We start from the raw sequence: 18,886 nt of genomic DNA on the forward strand, positions 1-18,886 counted from the left end.
TGCCAGTTAGCCACAATACCTATATATTAACTTATAATGAAATACAGAACTACCACATGAATCCAGATATTCAGCTCACCCAGTCAGAGCACCATCTCCCTGAACTGTGTTAGAGAATTTTTTTTTATGTACCTTGGACATGGTCACATATTATCTTACTTTAAAGAACTGATGAAATTTAGGAGACAGTCTGATCAACAGAGGAAAGCATGCTACAATTTAAGTCAGGCTACCTGTACTTCATTTCTGGGTCTCTAGTTACTGGCTGTGTGACCTTGCACAGATTACTTAACTTTTTTTAGTCTTAGTTTTCTCAGCTGTAGAAATGGAGGATACTAATATATTCTTTGTAGGGTTATTTAGAGGATTGGATGAGATATTATAAAGGGAGTGCCGGCACAGTTCTTGGTGTGGGTTAAGTATGCAATAAATATTAGTTGAACCTGAAAAAAAAAAAAGCAATATAATATGTTATGATTTTCTACATTTTATGTCAATGTGCCACTAGATATTCCTCAGAGTTCAAACTGGGATATATCAAAACTATCTCATTTAAATGATTTTAAGCTGGAACAAGGAGTAGCAGCTTAAAGTTCTAGCAAAACTGAAGGTTTCTTTACACTATAAGGCCACAACCAAAAGATATAAAAATTTAAGAAGGCATAAACAACCATATGTTGCTTTACTCAGTTGAAAGATGCTGATCTACCCTGGTAATGAGAAAAATGCCAGTTTATTCCTTTGCTTCTTCTGCGCTCAGCCAGAGAGTCACAATATAAGACTCTTGAGACAAGGACTGTGGGCTGGTACGGGCTGGGCTGGTCAAAGGCTCACTTTCTGACTCTAGCCAACCAGCCTATTTAAGATGGCACCGCTCAAGACAGCGATGGTATTTAGGGACTTACTGACCCTGGGACTTGTGGTGGCACAGTGGTTAAGAATCTGCCTGCCAATGCAGGGGACGCAGGTTCGATCCCTGGTCCGGGAAGATCCCACATGCCACGGAGCAACTAAGCCCGTGCGCCACAACTACTGAGCCTGCGCTCTAGAGTCTGTGAGCCACAATTACTGAAGCCTGCGCGCCTAGAGCCTGTGCTCTGCAACAAGAGAAGCCACCGCAACGAGAAGCCCGCGCACCGCAACAAACAGTAGCCCCCGCTCGCCACAACTAGAGAAAGCCTTCGTGCAGCAATGAAGACCCAACGCAGCCCTCCCCCCCCCCCAAAAAAAGAACTTACTGACCCTCTAGTATACCTACCACTATTAGAAAAACAACTCAAAACATATGTACTCCTTTGCTTTAAGGATAGCATTATTTACTCAAAATATGAACCATCATATTACCAATGAAGAGGCACAAACACTTAAAATTAATGAATGCTTAAAGCTGACGCTTAGATTGACTTACAGAGTCAAAGTTAAAGCCAGGTCCTACTAGAGCTGCAAATTCATTATTTTCTGAATATCTTAACAACATTCAAGCTCCAGGTTTATCACCAGGATGCATACATTCCAAGAGCTGGCTTCTATGAAGAAATTTATAAGGAGATACTGGTGCCTTGTTGACTGAAACCAATTACTCAGGGCCTAGAAGAACTGAAATGTCAGTCTATGAACAAATTTTCATCAGCCTGTCAGATCCGCCTGCATTCATTTCTTCTGAAGACTTTCCAGACTCTGACTAAGAGCATTTGCACCACTTGCTCGTTCTGACTTCAGGATCTTGTTCAGGTTGGACGCCTTCCAGGTTTGCTTCAGCTATGTTTGGCACCACAAAGCACACGGCCAGTCCTAGCTGTGTCGTTAACAGGAGGTCAGAAAGCATCCCTGGAAATACAGGGACACCAGTAAGAGTTCGCACAGTTGCTTGTAAGCAAAGTGTTCTGGCAAAGCTTGAAAAACAAGAAATTCTTTCCCCAACCCACCTCATTGTTAGCAGCGAAGTAAACTCAAGAGAACATCCGATAAGACAAGATTCTTCTTCCCGCGATCCAGCCCCTTGCGAGCTGTTCTTTCTCTCTAAGGCTGGGAGTTGTGTAAACTATGTAAATTAGAACAAATCATCAGGCTTACTTCAAACTATTCCTGTAAATTTTTTCTCGTTTTTCTTACACACTTAAAGAATAAAGAACAAATTCAGGAGAGAAAGCCAAAATGTTTAGAATCTCCTTCTATAGCAATATTTCTTACATGTGTATGAACCATCTGCTGAAATAAAATGCCATGACTATAGATGAAATAAGTGTCCAAAAACAAAAATTGGTGGAAACCGGGAATGTTTCTTGGACACTAACAAAAATAAAGCTGACTGAATATTCTTTAGATCACATGCACAGTAAAGTGTAATTATACCTTACAGAGACTCAAAGGAAAAGTAGCTAAGAAGCTTAACTAAGGTGGTGAAAAAATAAAGAGAATAAAAAATTACAGCGGAAATTCCAGAGTTCCTATTTCTGGTTTATGTCACCTAAATAAATGCAAAAACAGCTGAGGCAACATAAGAACCAAGTCTGACCTCTGACAGGGCAATACCGGGTAACAAAGACAATACCAACTTGGACTCAATTTATACTGAGTGGAATGAACCTGGTGTGGGTTTCAACGCTTCTTCTGTTCCAACAAACTAAATGACCATGTTGCTGGGCACTGTGCAAGATGCTGACATACAGGAATCTGAGGCCTGGGGAAACGGAAATATGCCAACGGCCAGAGGTACACAACTAAGGGGCAGTGTTGGGGCACCAGAGGGAGAAAAGAGCGTCGAGAAAGACTTCTGGAGCTCGGGTGGGCTTGCTCTAAGTCACAAAGGAAGAATGGGAGGTGGCCAAGGTTATACTAGACAAAAGGAACGCCAAGTCTGAAGATCACAAGGTGTGAAATAGCTCAGTGTTCAGAGAAATGATGCAACTAATTGAAAACTGACCAAGTATTGTTTAAATATAGTCAAAGATTAATCAACCCATTATTTGACATTACTGGCAAATATGTTCACTAATGAAACACTGCAGAGCTTTTGGGGTGAGGATATTTAATTGTGCAAAATTTTGGTGCAGTTTAAACCAAAAAAAACAGTTTAAACCAAAGAAACAAAATGACTCTACAATAAGAGTAAAACTTTGCCTAAGATATTTATGTAAAACAGAGTTCTGAAAACACAATAATTATGGTTTTGCTGAATTCAAAGAAGTGCTGCCTCTGCTCTCTCGATGTGCCTCAGATGCTGCTGTCTGCACATTCAGCTCGAGACCACATTACACATCCAATGACACAAGGAACCCAAATTAGAAGAGCCAGCACTGGACTCAACAACACATTACATGTCACCCCAGTGGAGCCATTCTGTGAGCACTCTTCTGGTTTCACTAGATGACAACAGGTTCCCAGGATCTGCCTCTGTCTGCATGGGCTGGGGGAGAAAAGGTGCAGGGCTGTGGAGAAAAGCGTTTGGGAAGTCAAAGGTTCCCCAGGGAGGGAGTAGTGCAGATGGGCAAGAGCTCAAGAGAAAGAGAAGCTCTTACCCCAGTCCTACTGCTGGTCCACAGCAGCATCCTACTTCCCACCCCCGTCCCAGTTCTACCCAAGGGCCTCACCTCCAAAGACCAGAGGAACCACTAATGGTTTGCAACAAGGGGGAAGATATGATTCCCAGCATTTCCAAGTGAAACCCAAAATACTTTGAACACAAAAACACTGTTATTTGGGTGGTGACATTCTACAGCAGCGCTGTCCAAGAAAACTTTCTACAATGACGTAAATATCCTGTATCTGCACTGTCCAGTATAGCAGCCACTAGCCGTGTGTAGCTAGTAAGATCTTGAAACATGGCCAACGCAAGTGAAGAACTGAATGTTTTAGCTAATTTAAATTTAAATAAGTCATATAAGGCCAGTGGCTATAGTACAGAAGAGTGTGGTAAATATTCGGCATATGGAAGCCAAATACTTATGTGGTCCAACCTTAAAATGCCAATAAGCGTTACATGAGAAATAACATCTTCCACAGAAACACCAATTTATATGCTTTTAGAAAATAATTCTTCATTAAGTAGGGACTATCAAAGAATCAAAAGAACAAATACTAAACTTTAAGCGTGTGTGTGTGTGTGTATATATATATATATATATATATAAATATATATATATATTTTTTAATCTATGTTCAGCCAACACAGCCAAGATGAGCTTAAGAAGACACAACTAAACAATATGGCACCCTGGATGGGATCTTGGAACAGAAAAAAGGACATTAGGAAAAATGAATGAAATCTGAATAATGTATGGACCTTAGTTAATAATCATGTATCAATAATGGTTCATTAATTGTAACAAATGTACTATACTAATATAAAATGTTAATAATGAGAAATTGGGTGTGAGATATATGGGATCTTTTTGTGCTACCTTTGCAATTTTTTTTTGGTAAATCTAAAAATGTTCTAAAATAAAAAAATCTATGTTAAGAAAAACTATGTTCACAAAGGGAACTCTGCTCAATATTATGTAACAACCTAAATGAGAAAAGAATTTGAAAAATAATAGATACAGGTATATGTATAACTGGATCACTTTGCTGTGCACCTGAAACTAACACAACATTGCTAGTCAACTATACTCCAATATAAAAAGGTCTAAAAAATATACATGTTCAGTAAAGATGCTGTAGCAGTTTCACTTTCACCTTAATGAGAGGATCCTGTTGAGGGACCCTGGCTGAGAGCACAAGTAGCACTGACATCTTATTCCACCCTCCCTGTAAACAGAATGCTGAATTTTGGGGCTTCCATACTTACATTTGATAAACAACTGAGTAAATGTTTTCAGGTCTATGAGGAGGTATCTTGAACTTCTTTATTTACTTGAGCAATTTTCTTTCAAAAGCTTCATGAAAATATATTCCATTTTCCACTTCTTTGACCACAGACTTTTTAAACTTTAGAAACTAACATCTAGATAGCAGATTTCAGGTGTGTATTACTCTGGACTATACACAAACTTGTTAAATATAATTCATATTCATATGGTGTTGGAGAAAATAAAATGTTTAATCCTTTCCATTTCTGAAGTTACCATAATACTAGTGTAAAGTTCACGCTCTTTTCAATACCTGGAAAGTTCTAGTTTAAAGTAACCCCACTTAAAAACACTATTCTGGGCTTCCCTGGTGGCGCAGTGGTTGGGAGTCTGCCTGCCAATGCAGGGGATGCGGGTTCAAGCCCTGGTCTGGGAGGATCCCACATGCCGCGGAGCAGCTAAGCCCATGAGCCACAACTACTGAGCCTGCACATCTGGAGCCTGTGCTCCGCAACAAGAGAGGCCGCGATAGTGAGAGGTCCACGCAACGTGATGAAGAGTGGCCCCCCGCTTGCTGCAACTAGAGAAAGCCCTCGCACAGAAACGAAGACCCAACACAGCCAAAAATAAATTTAATTAATTAATTTATTTAAAAAAACCCCCACTATTCAGTATGTTCTACATGCAAATGTGTAATAGAAACCTATTTCCATAAAAATATTTCCTTAAAAAGTGGGGTGGTAGCATCATGGGCATAAAATTTGAGATTGATGGCACTTATCTAAAGTTTTTCACAAAACGTGAAAGAAGTTTCATAATTACTTTGATGCTCTCTGCATGTGCCATGTTGTTATCAATATGGCTCACCTCTACTTTTATAACCGCCAAATACACTGCAAGGCAATTAACCTTCCAAGTTTAAGTGTTCTAGGACAACTCCAACAACTCTTCAGAGTCTGACAGTAAGCTTCGCTAATGTTAGAAACAGAAGGCCTCGGTAAGTCAGGCATATCTGGATGGACAAAGCAGTCATGAGTGTTTCTAAGTTAGCTCAGAACACTTTTCAATACTCATGTCCTACTAAGTCTGTTTTCATTCAGAACACCCAGTGCATACCTCTAGCACAGCTCTTAAAACAGTGTATTACTAAATATTATCTATATCTCCAACCCTTTGCACTAAGCATAATACCCTTAACCTAGGAGATACTCAATTTGTTGCTATGATTCACCAAGATACTAGGTAAGTATTCTTAAGAATTCATCAAAATTCTACAACTATCATGACATACTCTAGGAAAAAATAATTAACTGACTAGACCTAACAGATATCTAGAGAACACTCCAACCAACAAAAGCAGAATACACATTCATCTCAAGCACACAGCAGAACATTCTCCAGGACAGACCAAATGCCAGGCCACAAAACAAGCCTCAATAAATTTAAAAGGACTGAAATCAGAGTATGTTCTATAAACACAATGGAATTAAAATAGAAATCAACAACAGAAGGAATTCTGGGAAATTCACAAATATGTGGAAATTAAACAACACACTCCTAAATAACCAATGGGTCAAAGAAAAAAACAACAAGTTAGAAAATATTTTGAAATTAATGAAAACAAAAACAACTGCATACCCAGATTTATGGGAAGCAACTAAAGCAGCATTCAGAGGGAAATTTAAGGCTACAGCCTAGGTATTTATAAACATTTATATATATATATTTTTTTCAGTTCCTATCACTTTATTTACCTTTAACATCTTTATTGGAGTATAACTGCTTTACAATGGTGTGTTAGTTTCTGCTTTATAACACCGAATCAGCTATACATATACATATATCCCCATATCTCCTCCCTCTTGCGTCTCCCTCCCACCCTCCCTATCCACTCCTCTAGGTGGTCACAAAGCACGGAGCTGATCTCCCTGTGCTATGCGGCTGCTTCCCACTAGCTATCTATTTTACATTTGGTAGTTTATATATGTCCATGCTACTCTCTCACTTCGTCCCAGCTTACCCTTCCTCCTCCCCATGTCCTCAAGTCCATTTCTACATCTTTGTCTTTATTCCTGTCCTGCCCCTAGGTTCTTCAGAAACAATTTTTTTTTTAGATTCCATATATATATGGAGATATGTGTTAGCATATGGTATTTATTTTTCTCTTTCTGACTTACTTCACTCTGTATGACAGTATCTAGGTCCATCCACCTCACTACAAATAACTCAACTTTGTTTCTTTTTATGGCTGAGTAATATTCCATTGTATATATGTGTCACATCTTCTTTATCCATTCATCTGTCGATGGACACTTAGGTTGCTTCCATGTCCTGGCTATTGTAAACAGAGCTGCAATGAACACTGTGGCACATGACTCTTTTTGAATTATGGTTTTCTCAGGGTATATGCCCAGTAGTGGGATTGCTGGGTCATATGGTAGCTCTATTTTTAGTTTTTTAAGGAACCTCCATACTGTTCTCCATAGTGGCTCTATCAATTTACATTCCCACCAACAGTGCAAGATAAACATTTATATTAAAAGGAAAAACATGCCATACTTCACTTCAAATTGAGGTTGCTATTCTTTTATTGATAAAACCCAACACCCCCAAAAGCAGGTAATCAATACTTTTTCATCAGGTTATCTGAGAATATGCAAATGAGAAGCATGCCCCTTTTGCGAGGCCCTTAATATCTAATAAGAAAGAAGAGTGAGGGAAAGAACATGCAGAAAGCTTACACTTGGATACACAATACCAACAAACTAATAACTAAATTTGAAAATTACTTCTACAGTCTTTAAGGACAACAGCTGTTCAGGTGTATGTAGTTATATTAGGTGCTCCAAGAAGGCAGATAAAGGGCATCTGAACACAAAGAGAATGACTTTCCAAGTAAAGTACTGGTTCTTTCTCAAACAGTAACCTAAATTTAGGAGACCAATAAAGTAATTAATCTCAAGGAAAGACCTGCAGGGCTACAAGTTTCCACTTCTAGCACTAAGTGAGGCCATCAGTCACAAATTCATCTGAATATCTGATGTAGACAATATTAGCACAACTTTTGGGAAAATTCACACCAATTTCAGGTTCGAAATCTACTCTGACTCAGTTTTAACATGTGACTTTGAAAGTCTTAATCATTATGATCTTCTCTAATAGCCTGGCAAAGCGATCTTTCTAGCTACTGCTTTTTTCTAAAGAGGTACAGTACATTTAAACAGAAACCCCATCCTTCCTTCCAAAGATGAAGTATCTGCTTATTTTCATTATTACAATTTTGAATATGGTTTCAGAGTGCTTCTCATCGTACCCAGAAAGTACAGTAAAAGTAACTTAACTATGGCTATACTCATTAAATGTCTTTCTTCCTGAAAGGTTACAGAAAAACAGAACAGTTATTTTCTCCGGGAAGAGTATTTGCCTTTTACATTTTCTAACGAGTTCGACATTTGTTTTATTTTATTTCAAAAAGTTATCTGGGTGACAGGAGGGATTATGGCCTTTCTTTTACACTTTTCAATTAAATAACTCTAATAAACATTTTAAAAGAATGAAATGAAGACACATGATTTTTTTCAATGCACAACAGATAACTAAAACCCACAAATAACTGCAAATCTTTATTTTGTCTCTTAATTTTATCTTTCAGAGCCTAACATTTTTATGGAAGTTGATAAATAAAATGTAAACTTGACTAAATATGGACAGGAGACAAGGAAGGCAACATGGATAATTAAACCTCTGAAAAACTGCAATTTGGCTGCATTACTAACCATAATCCAGTTTGGAGACTGATCTAAGTCAAAATTACATATAAGTAAGAAAGCACATAACGTTAGTTTCATATAAGGTGCAGGGAAAAGATAAGCTAGATATAACTAGAAATCTGGGCAGCAAGACCAGTTTTAGGGCCAATCTTACTTGTTCATAAGCAAAAGGGCCGAGCCCGCTTCTAGTTTATTGTTGTGTATTCTCTATTTTACATAAAGTCTATGTAATAGCCCTAGATAACTTGGAGATGCTTGTGCTGTCTTCACCAAGAAGAAATGAACAAATTTACTCCATGAAGCTGTACACTGATTTTTTTTTTCCTTTTAAGAAAGCAAAATAGACCCTAAAATGTTTGTTGACTTGTAATTTAAATCTAGAAAACTACTGTAGTGTTTTTGGTTTTTACTGCTTTTCTGATTATGAAATTAATATATGCCTGTAAAAATATCCATTATAGAAATGCATGCTGTAGAAAGTGACAGTTCTCCATAATCCCAACATCCAGAGAGACCCAACATGATAGTTTTCTTTTTTCTTTATATCTCAGTACATGTAAGAGCATGAGGATGTTTCAATAAATCACTCCACTTTTTTCTCAAAAGCTCTCAGCAGAGCCTTCTGGCTCTAAAGCTAAACATTTGCAGCATCAACTAAACAAAGCTGGTTTGTCTGTCTTTCCATCTTTTTCCAAACATGAGTGAGGATGGATTATCTCCCTCTAGAAGGGATTAATTCAGCCAGAGAAGTAAAACTGAATTAAAACTACGTCTATGAATACACATCAAATTTCTCAGCTATCAAAATTACTTATTAACTTAACCTGACACAGCTATAAAAAAGCAAATTAATCACCTGAAGGAACAGCACAAAATAAAACGCGCTTCAGAAAAACTATATGCTGTTGTCAAGTATCTTAGATGCTGAGTGAAGAGGTTTAATCATTTCACAAATCTGGTTCCACAGTCCTACAAAACACTGTCAAACTGTGAAATAATATTCTATTGTTAAAGGAGGTCAGAAAATGAAGCCAACAATAGCTGCACTACTATTATGTATTCTGACTAAGATTATGGGCCACTCTCATTCAACTTGACCTCAAGTAGGTAATCTGTTCAATCCTTTTGGACAACAGAGCATCATATACATAATCAAAAGCCTCCTCTGAGATGATAAACTAAATTTTTAAGAGAAACAAGCTAAGTATCCAGCAATGGGGAAATAGCTAAGTCAATTATAGAACATTAACTTTAAAAATATTTTTAATTAAACCGTTAAAAAAAATTAGTAAAACAAATACAGGAAAATGGTAACATATGTTGTATTTTAAGGCCACTATAATTACAGCAGTATAAACAACAACAAAGCCTAGAAGAGATCTGCAACATTAAAATATTGGAGTGGGGAGTTTATGCAGAATTATGAATTTCCTCTCTTTTTTTTCTATTAATGTATATTAAAGTAATTTTAAATGTTAAGGAAAAATGGAAATATTGACAATAAAATGTTGTAGGGACTTCTCTGGTGGCGCAGTGGTTGAGAATCTGCCTGCCAATGCAGGGGACACAGGTTCGAGCCCTGGTCTGGGAAGATCCCACATGCCGCGGAGCAACTAAGCCTGTGCGCCACAACTACTGAGCCTGCGTGTCTGGAGCCTGTGCTCCACAACAAGAGAGGCCGCGACAGTGAGAGACCTGCGCACCGCGATGAAGAGGGGCCCCCGCTCGCCGCAACTAGAGAAAGCCCTCGCACAGAAACGAAGACCCAACACTGCCAAAAATAAATAAATAAATTTATATATATTAAAAAAAAAAACTAAACTGATGTTTTTTGTATTTTTTCAAAGGCAAAGTACTACAAAAGGCTTTGCCATTTTGCTAAACCTAGATTTTAAAAGTCTGCTGTTAAACTAAAGAATAAATTAGTTAAAAATCAAAGTCATTGTTAGGGTGAGAAAAACTTTATTTACCACTAATAATTACTACCTGTTTCAACAAAAATATTAGGACAGAAAGTATAAGAGCGACTGCTAGAAATGGGACCATAGTAGGCTCTAAGCTTTCCTACAAGATAAAGAAGGAAACATATCAAAGCATTATTTATAGCATCCTTAAGATTTAAAAAAGTTGTTTGAAGGGGAAATACACCTATTCTAGGTATCAAGACCGGAGAGAATGTTCTCCCACAGGTCCTCCCTGAGGACACATAATAATGAAAGACTCCTTAATATCCTTAGAGTAAATACAGCAACGAATTTTTTCTAAGGCTGTTTCTTCTATCACTTCTTAATATTTGCCAACAGCATAATCCCAAAGCTCCATTCAGCCCAAGAAATATACAAAAGTGAGGTCCCCAATAGAACACTGTGCAGTTACCCACCTCTTTGCTTTCAGGTTTAACCCTTAGAGAGGGCCAAAGACTTTTAAGAATGGAGAAACTACTTGTCTTTCACAAAATCCTCCATCAATACCATGCTTTCTGCTAAGCTTTGGGACAAAGTTTGCACAGTTCTGAGTTTGAGGTAGTATCAGGACAAGCACCCGGCCAGTTTTCTGTGTCGAGTCATGTGACTTAACAGTTACCTGAGCCAGCAGTAGGACTGACATCCTCTTATCAAAGTTGTGCGTCTGAATAACATTAATAAAACTAGTGGCAGGTAGCATTACTATCTACTTTACGCGTCACTGCTTTAAGCACACTAACGTATTAGTTCTTCTAATCCTCACTGTGACTCTAGGAAGGTAGATGCTATTGTTCCCATTTTGAGGACTGGAGAACCAAAGGAGAGTCAGCTTCCCAAGACCAAAAGGCCAGATCTGCCAGAAGAAGAAGGTGGGTCTAGCCCTGGAGCACGTTCTTTACCACAATACCACACGTGTCTCTCATTCCACATCCACTAGGAGGTAAAACAGAGGACGTATCTGCCAAAAAGACCAAGATTTTCCTCCAAAAGGTGTTGTGAGTCACTTTTTAAAAGGTCTCTAAGTTTTACGACTCTGAACATAGGTACAGTGAACTTTAGCCTAAAGGCAGGTTAAACCTCAGTCATTAAAAATACACAACCAACCAACCCCTGACCAGAGCACTTTAACTTCCTAGAATATCCATCAAGGTAAAACATGCAAAATGTTAACTACTTACCATTTGAATAAAACTGTATTGACTTAATAAAACTGATAAATTAATTAAAGTAATGTAAAAAAAGAACAAAAAAGAAGTAAGAATCACCTGAAATCCAGCTCCTTGGAGATAACTATTACCTTTTAGGGGATCATTCAGAAAGAAGTCTATGTATTTAATAAGCAAATAGAAATCGATAGCAATTTTCCCTAAATGGGCTCGCGCCCCCTCCCTCCCTCCCTCGTCTGACCTCATTTGGGTACAAAAAAGCCCCACGGGGTAGTGGTTAAGAACATGGAATCTGGACTTAACCGGCCTGGATTTGAATGTGAACTTGGGCAAGTGACTTAACATAAGCCTCAGGTTCCTGATCAGTAAATTGGGGATAATAGCATCTGTCTTAATAGGATTATTGTGAGGATTTAAAAGAAAATACAAGTAAAATACTTAGCTTAGTGCACAGACATACTAAGAACTCAGTAAATCAGATACATTTTCACTTTTTAATAGAGGATCCATAAACACTGGTCTGAGCAACACATATACTGTATTGATATAGTTTTACATCAACGTTAACATCTTCACAGTATCCCACTTTACAGGCACCATAATCTGTTTATGTAGCCTCCCACTGATGGGCTACTTAACGGGGTTTTTTCCTAATACGGTAATTCCATGGATTCGAAGATGCCTATTTTCACACCTTTTAACATCTTGGAAATGATATTTCATAATTTAATTGCAGAAATTTCTAGGTGGCACACAGATTCACTGAAATAAACATCCCTATGTCTACATTTAAAAAAACTTGTTTGTGAATTTTCTTAGATTAAATTCTTGAAAGTGGAACTGCTGGGTCATTTTATGGTCTAATACGTATCACCAAGCCATGTTCAAAAAGACCAACTGTATTCGTACAAACCTCCACTGGCAGGAGGTGACAGTACCCATTTCCCCATACCCTGGCCAAGAGAGGGTGGGGTCAGTCTTTATCATCTTTGCTAATCCGAAAGGCGAAATGACCTTTTTTTTCCCCCTTCATTTATTATTAACCTCAGCTTACTTAGATAGGCTATCCAATACGTCACTATGCAGAAGCAGTGCCATAAGACAGCTGTCCATACCTGGCAGGTGAGTAACTCAGGACTGCAGATAAGCTTATATTTCTGGTTTACTCATACCTGACAGTTAACAGGGGCATTAATGTACTGTAGAGGGAGCACTGCAGCCAGGCCTAAGATCAAATCCCAGCTTTGCCTCTTACTAGATGTGTGAACCTGAGCCTGTTACTTAACTTCTGCACCCATAAGATGGGGCTAATAATGCCAACCTTCTGATGCCAAAAATTAGAAATCATGTATAACTTTGTGGCATATATTAAATGCTTCATAAATAGTAGGTATTCAATGATGACTTAACTATAATGGCTCACAGAGGTGAAAACTGAAGACCCCAAAGGAATGGTGCATTTCCTTAGACATTTCTTTCTCCAAACAGGGATGACTGGTCTTCAGCCAGCAACCCCCTCCACCCCCAAAGGAGTCTTGGACAGGAACCGAAAGTTCATTCTTAGCACCTATTTGGAAACAGTCCATTCAGATGACAGGGGGGAAATGAATATGATGAAAGGCAAACAAATTATGTTGTAAGAGAACTCAAACTGTCCTCATTCTTAAAGATTAAATGCAATATTCTGAGTTTAGTTAACAAGATTGATAACAATTCTTATCAATAGGCAAAGAAATACTTCAAAAAGTATACTGATACCAGTACTTTGAAATAGTGAAGAAAAACCCCACCCCAACCTCTTATTTTTTAGGTTTGATAGTTCAAACACCTGAAATGAGACTCATGTACTGAAATTCAGGAGTTAGAGCTGTTGTGAAAACTGTAACCAATCACACTCTAGTTCACATTCCTGGCTCTCAGGAGCATACTCAATGGACGTTCTTTTCTCAGTTACACAGGAGACTTATTCAAATACCCCCAGCTGACAGGCAGAAATCCCGTTATTTTTTCTTTTCCTCAAAGCACCCCCTGTCCTTCATTCCTAGTCTCCTATACCTGTACAGGCACTCATCTCACAACCTGATTACTGGAACCTGCCAGGCTGGGACTCCAGGCTTCCCTCCTTGCAATCCACTATACACACAGGACACTTTCTTCATCAGCTAATAACCTTCAGAGGCTTAAGGACAAGATCAAACTCTTACTGGGTTTTTCTTATCTGGCTCCAGTTCTACCTTATTTTCCACTCCGTCACAGCCTATAACCTTATTCTAGCATTCCTGTCTCAAACACAACAAGCACAGACCCCGCCCCTCCCTTCTCCTCACCTAGCCCTGTCCTGGTCTTCACAAGGTCCAGTCCAAGTCATGCCTCTTCCACACAGCTTTCTCGGACTTCGGCTCTTACCAATCTCTTCCCTTCAAAATTACACTGGCAGTTACAGTGTGTAACACAACTTCAGCATTCTGTTAAATACCAAATCAGCACTAAGTACTAATAGCTGTGATCTTGGATAGATCATTAACCTCCATGGGCCACCATTTCCTCACCTGTAAAATAAGAAAGTCTTTTCCTGTTCTAAAGATCCTCTAGGGCTTCCCTGGTGGCGCAGTGGTTAAGAATCCGCCTGCACTGCAGGGGACACGGGTTCAAGCCCTGGTCCGGGAAGATCCCACACGCCGCAGAGCAACTAAGCCCATGTGGCACAACTACTGAGCCTGTGCTCTACAGCCCACAAGCCACAACTACTGAGCCCATGTGCCACAACTACTGAAGCCCGCACGCCTGGAGCCCGTGCTCTGCAACAAGAGAAGCCACCGCAGTGAGAAGCCTGCGAAGTGCAATGAAGAGTAGCCCCCACTCGCCGCAACTAGAGAAAGCCCGTGTGCAGCAACCAAGACACAATGCAGCCAAAAATAAATAAATAAAATAAATAAATTTATTAAAAAAATAAAGATCCTCTAATTTTACACACTGTCACATACTGTTTCACATACTAACCTCACTTCTCTTATTTGATTTTAGAGTTCCTGAAGGGAGAAAGTACATCTTCTATTTCTCCCCCAACTCTCAAGGCAACTTACCCCAGGATGTGGCTCAAGGAGACGCTCTGTAAATGTAACAGTAAAATAGTGTCATCAGCACTGAACCCAAGACCTAGTTCTAAAGCAGTTTAGGACACTGGTAAAGGAAGTTCGTGCCAGACAGAGAAAAAGATATTGAGATGATCTACTGTTGGTTCTCTTCTAGAGTCTAAGGTCTGTCTTGATAGAAAATAACAACCCGGCTACAGAACGCAATGAGCACAGGTTTGAGAGCTCAAAACAGTCTCTTCATTCCTATGCAGCACTGTCTGAAATATCAATACATGTACAGAAGCCCCTAGATGGCAGATGCAACTTTTAGGTAAGCTCAGGCGTTTTGTGTGCCTAGGGCAGAGTATTCAGGGGCCTCATTTTCAGTGGAGAACCCCTGGGGCTATCTCAAGGCTGCCCTACAATGGTGGGGAAATTTAGGTTCATTTCACCCACCTAAGGCCTGAAACTGCAAAAGAAGAGCAATTTCTTCCATACCTAGCCCCAGTGCCCTCCCCGCCCCTCCCCAAGAAAAACACAAGCTTTTTTTTTTTTTTTTTAAACAAGCTTTTATAAGAGGGAAATTAACAAAGGCAGATATATCCAAGCATTAAGTTCTATTTACAGCTTCCAGTAAGATGTTTTTAATTTGCTCTCTCTTCTCAGGGCAGTACAAGTCAACATGTGGACAGAGAGTAAGGAAGTGGTCTGCTGGGGGACACGAGTCAACATTCAGCAAAAGTTAACCAGGAACTCCAAGACAGTGAGAGGGTGTAATCCTTCTGAACCTGGTCATAGGCAGAGGGCTGAGCCCCTTTCTATTTCATTATCTTCAAATAAAATGTACTCAGTACCCACGTGCACATGTCTGTTTTATCAACAGAGAGTAAATATATCCATATTTCAATCGAGGGAAACTGGTCAATGCTTTCTGGACACTTCAAAACATGATTTGGCTCACAACTACCATCCTAAAGAGTGAGCAAATCAAATCAGAGCCACTCAAATGAAGCCAGTTACTCCCTGAATAATCAAAGAAGAAAATGCTGCCTTTTTTTTTTTTTTTTAAACTAATAGCGCTTAAGACAAAGCAATGTCCCTCCTCTTCACTCAGCTGTTTCACAGAATTATGAGACAAAGGGCAACTACTGTATCATCACTCTTTTTAGAGTAAAGCCACAAGATTACTAACAAACAGCTAACGGCCACCATTCAAAAGCAATAATGGCATTATGACTTCATATGCCAGTTATCTGCCAACCTGGAAAGAACCAAATATATGTATGTTTCTCTCTCCCCAAAGAAAATCTGAAAGTAAATGTGAGCACTCTGATTCACTTTCTCTCCCATCATAAAAATTTCTGGGGGAAATTAAACAGTATCATCCTAACTGTAGGATGGGAAAGAAGGATATTACACTTGTTCAAGAAGTTTACCAATTTAAGGTGGAGAACTTATAAAATGTTCATGGTCCAAGACTAACTTTAGTGGTAGTAAACAGGGAAAGTTCTTGTCTAAAAATTCTTTAACACAGACCTCAAAGTTCACAGTTTTGTTTTGATTTGTTGCTTTAGTGCTAAATGTGCAACTGGATAGACTTAGAGAAAAAATATGAACTTCCAGGCTCAAGTTTCAAGTTTCTAGGGTAAGCTTAATGGAGAAATCTAATTTGTATTTCAGTAAACAAACCAACCAAAAAAACCCCCAAGCTTGGCCCCAAAAGCATTTTTGTACAAGTGACAAGTGTGGCTACTTGAGTAGCCAATCTTTTTTTTTTCCCCTTTATCTGAGTAACCAATCTTATTATGATATCAGGAGCAGGTTATCTGCTGAAAATAGTAATCACCTAAGAAAACATCAAATTATCTCCTCAGTACATCAATGATACAGAGTAATTTAGTAGTCTAAGTTATGATTGCTGATTTCTAGCTAAAGAAATAGAAACAGATGCTGTATTTCTCTCTAAAACCTATAGCTGGTTCTGTCTGCTTTCTGATGATTAATTTAGTGCTGACTTTGAGAATACCGTCAAAAAGCTCACACACCTCAGAATGGGAGAAAATATTTGCAAATGAAGCAACTGACAAAGGATTAATCTCCAAAATTTACAAGCAGCTCACACAGCTCAATATCAAAAAAAACAAACAACCCAATCCAAAAATGGGCAGAAGCCCTAAATAGACATTTCTCCAAAGAAGATATACAGATTGCCAACAAACACATGAAAGGATGCTCAACATCACTAATCATTAGAGAAATGCAAATCAAAACTACAATGAGATATCATCTTACACTGGTCAGAATGGCCATCATCAAAAAATCTAGAAACAATAAATGCTGGAGAGAGGGTGGAGAAAAGGGAACACTCTTGCACTGTTGGTGGGAATGTAAATTGATACAGCCACTATGGAGACCAGTATGGAGGTTCCTTAAAAAACTAAAAATAGAACTACCATACGACCCAGCAATCCCACTACTGGGCATATACCCTGAGAAAACCATAATTCAAAAAGAGTCCAAAAAAACAAAAAAAAACAAAACAAAACAAACAAAAAAAAGAGTCATGTACCAAAATGTTCACTGCACCTCTATTTACAATAGCCAGGACATGGAAGCAACCTAAGTGTCCATCGACAGATGAATGGATAAAGATGTGGTACATATATACAATGGAATATTACTCAGCCATAAAAAGGAACGAAATTGAGTTATTGGTAGTGAGGTGGATGGACCCAGAGTCTGTCATACAGAGTGAAGTAAGTCAGAAAGAGAAAAACAAATACTGTATGCTAACACATGTATATGGAATCTAAGAAAAAAAAAAAAGGTCATGAAGAACCTAGGGACAAGACAGGAATAAAGACACAGACCTACTAGAGAATGGACTTGAGGATATGGGGAGGGGGAAGGGGAAGCTGTGACAAAGTGAGAGAGTGACATGGACATATATACACTACCAAATGTAAAATAGCTAGCTAGTGGGAAGCAGCCGCATAGCACAGGGAGATCAGCTCGGTGCTTTGTGGCACCTAGAAGGGTGGGATACGGAGGGTGGGAGGGAGGGAGACGCAAGAGGGAAGAGATATGGGAACATATGTACAACTGATTCACTTTGTTATAAAGCAGAAACTAACACACCATTGTAAAGCAATTATACTCCAATAAAGATGTTAAAAAAAAAAAAAACCTCACAGAGTTTCCTTCTCCTTAAAGGGCTCTTTATCACCTTCTATGAAGTACGACCTACATTTCTAACATTACAAAAACTACTGTGCAGGTAACTTCAGAGCAGAACTCTACACCTTGGGCAGTGAACAAAATAATAACTCTCCATAGGTCTGCAAAACTTAAAAACAATAGTCACTAGTCCTTTTATAAAGAATCATATTTCTGTATTTCCACTTCCTTCTTCTTTATAAAATCCTAATAATTTCATTCAAGAGTAGTAAACAAATGGATGGCAAATTCCAACAATCAGGTTTAGAGGAAAAAAGTCAAAACTTGAGACACAGTGAAGACTCAAACATTAAATTTCAGGTTTTTCTCAGAGTTGATACACTATTTGATAACACCCACCCATGTAAAAATAAATTACATATCCAAAGGAGCAAGCTGCTCCAGTTAATTGGGTAAACAACATAATTAACATGTGCCAGGTGGAAGGCGAACCTCATGTAAACAGTGGGGCTCAAAATGAGCTGCAAACTGTAAGGAAGCTTATTTTTAAACTGTCAGCAGGTTTCTTTGGTGCAATCACAGTTTAATATGGGGTAATCACAGTTTAATATGGGGTAACTGCTCCTCAAGTTTAAGAAAATCGAAATCTGACTGGTACAACAGCAAGTTGAACCTTGTTATTTAGAACTCCATTAGTTGTTTCACAAAGAATAAGAATACACTGAGGTTCTTTAATGAGTTTTGGCACGTACTTCCAACCACCTCTCTAAACTAGGGGAAATTAATTTCTAACCTACTAGGATCACATTCCAGAATGCAAAAATCTTTTGACTACGTAAGATAAGACTAATTGAGTGCTTTTACAAAAATACTTCAAGTTTGGGTCTTTCAAAAAAATCCTCTCATTTTTTTTTTTTTAATAAAACTCTAGTAGATTAGGTAACC

General features: G+C 38.6%; 1 protein-coding gene across 3 annotated transcripts in view; it reads right to left on the minus strand.

The window, feature by feature from the left end:
- The window catches only part of GRB2 (growth factor receptor bound protein 2), a 70,410-nt gene that overhangs the window by 43,692 nt on the left and 7,832 nt on the right, over positions 1-18,886 (minus strand). The window lies entirely within an intron of this gene.

Source organism: Balaenoptera physalus, assembly GCF_965194825.1.
Source record: "Balaenoptera physalus genome assembly, chromosome: 20".
Lineage (NCBI taxonomy): Eukaryota > Metazoa > Chordata > Mammalia > Artiodactyla > Balaenopteridae > Balaenoptera > Balaenoptera physalus.